The sequence below is a fragment of the Schistocerca gregaria genome, chromosome 3 (assembly GCF_023897955.1).
Source record: "Schistocerca gregaria isolate iqSchGreg1 chromosome 3, iqSchGreg1.2, whole genome shotgun sequence".
NCBI classification, from domain to species: Eukaryota; Metazoa; Arthropoda; class Insecta; order Orthoptera; family Acrididae; genus Schistocerca; species Schistocerca gregaria.
The window spans coordinates 583910656-583913155 of NC_064922.1; the positions used below are offsets into that span (position 1 = coordinate 583910656).

General features: G+C 59.4%; 1 pseudogene; it reads right to left on the minus strand.

Annotated features, from left to right (window-relative positions):
• Positions 1 to 2500, minus strand: part of LOC126357276 (large subunit ribosomal RNA) — a 6917-nt pseudogene that overhangs the window by 3624 nt on the left and 793 nt on the right.

Here is a 2500-nt window from a genome sequence, read left to right on the forward strand (position 1 = left end):
CATCAGGGCCTGCAGCAGAGCTCCGAGGTGGTAGGGCAGTAGCCACTTCTTCCGCAGTGATAGGAGCCCATAGCTTGTGGAAGGGCACCCTCTTCGAGAATGGCAACAGCCTCTCAGAAAGACCCTCACCGCGTGGAGGGCGCGACCTGACACGCGGTGGAGTAAAGAGGTCTGTCCAATACTCGATCAGCCCCGGGATGGACGGGGGCTGGTGCAGAAGGGTGCCATCAAGAAGCCCATTAATGCAACGTGCCGCATTCTTCTTGAAGGCACGCTGGACTACTGCATACTCCCACCTTCTCCGAGCACGCTTCCGCTCTGGAGGCTGTTGGCTCCGCACGTTTACTGAGTGATGGGCTGCTGGCTCCATACTCCCAATTTCATCCAAAGCGGGCAGCAAAATGGCTACCTTAAGAGAGTCATAGTTACTCCCGCCGTTTACCCGCGCTTGCTTGAATTTCTTCACGTTGACATTCAGAGCACTGGGCAGAAATCACATTGCGTCAACAACCGCTAGGGCCATCGCAATGCTTTGTTTTAATTAGACAGTCGGATTCCCCCAGTCCGTGCCAGTTCTGAGTTGATCGTTGAATGGCGGCCGAAGAGAATCCGCGCACCCGCGCGCCCCCGGAGGAGCACGCTAAGGCGGACGCGGCCTCGCAGCAAGGAAGATCCGTGGGAGGCCAAGGCACGGGACCGAGCTCGGATCCTGCACGCAGGTTGAAGCGCCGGGGCGCGAACGCCGCGCAGGCGCGCGCATCCTGCACCGCCGGCCAGCACGAGGCCAACCAACGGCGAGAGCAGACCACGCCCGCGCTAAACGCCCGCACTTACCGGCACCCCTACGGCACTCACCTCGCCCAGGCCCGGCACGTTAGCGCTGACCCACTTCCCGACCAAGCCCGACACACCCCGATCCTCAGAGCCAATCCTTATCCCGAAGTTACGGATCCAATTTGCCGACTTCCCTTACCTACATTATTCTATCGACTAGAGGCTCTTCACCTTGGAGACCTGCTGCGGATATGGGTACGAACCGGCGCGACACCTCCACGTGGCCCTCTCCCGGATTTTCAAGGTCCGAGGGGAAGATCGGGACACCGCCGCAACTGCGGTGCTCTTCGTGTTCCAAACCCTATCTCCCTGCTAGAGGATTCCAGGGAACTCGAACGCTCATGCAGAAAAGAAAACTCTTCCCCGATCTCCCGACGGCGTCTCCGGGTCCTTTTGGGTTACCCCGACGAGCATCTCTAAAAGAGGGGCCCGACTTGTATCGGTTCCGCTGCCGGGTTCCGGAATAGGAACCGGATTCCCTTTCGCCCAACGGGGGCCAGCACAAAGTGCATCATGCTATGACGGCCCCCATCAACATCGGATTTCTCCTAGGGCTTAGGATCGACTGACTCGTGTGCAACGGCTGTTCACACGAAACCCTTCTCCGCGTCAGCCCTCCAGGGCCTCGCTGGAGTATTTGCTACTACCACCAAGATCTGCACCGACGGCGGCTCCAGGCAGGCTCACGCCCAGACCCTTCTGCGCCCACCGCCGCGACCCTCCTACTCGTCAGGGCTTCGCGGCCGGCCGCGAGGACCGGCCATGACTGCCAGACTGACGGCCGAGTATAGGCACGACGCTTCAGCGCCATCCATTTTCAGGGCTAGTTGCTTCGGCAGGTGAGTTGTTACACACTCCTTAGCGGATTCCGACTTCCATGGCCACCGTCCTGCTGTCTTAAGCAACCAACGCCTTTCATGGTTTCCCATGAGCGTCGATTCGGGCGCCTTAACTCGGCGTTTGGTTCATCCCACAGCGCCAGTTCTGCTTACCAAAAGTGGCCCACTTGGCACTCCGATCCGAGTCGTTTGCTCGCGGCTTCAGCATATCAAGCAAGCCGGAGATCTCACCCATTTAAAGTTTGAGAATAGGTTGAGGTCGTTTCGGCCCCAAGGCCTCTAATCATTCGCTTTACCGGATGAGACTCGTACGAGCACCAGCTATCCTGAGGGAAACTTCGGAGGGAACCAGCTACTAGATGGTTCGATTAGTCTTTCGCCCCTATACCCAGCTCCGACGATCGATTTGCACGTCAGAATCGCTACGGACCTCCATCAGGGTTTCCCCTGACTTCGTCCTGGCCAGGCATAGTTCACCATCTTTCGGGTCCCAACGTGTACGCTCTAGGTGCGCCTCACCTCGCAATGAGGACGAGACGCCCCGGGAGTGCGGAGGCCGCCGCCCCGTGAAGGGCGGGGAAGCCCCATCCTCCCTCGGCCCGCGCAAGGCGAGACCTTCACTTTCATTACGCCTTTAGGTTTCGTACAGCCCAATGACTCGCGCACATGTTAGACTCCTTGGTCCGTGTTTCAAGACGGGTCGTGAAATTGTCCAAAGCTGAAGCGCCGCTGACGGGAGCGATTATTCCGCCCGAGAGCATCCCGAGCCAACAGCGGCGCGGGTCCGGGGCCGGGCCAGGTAGGTCCGTCATCCGGGAAGAACCGCG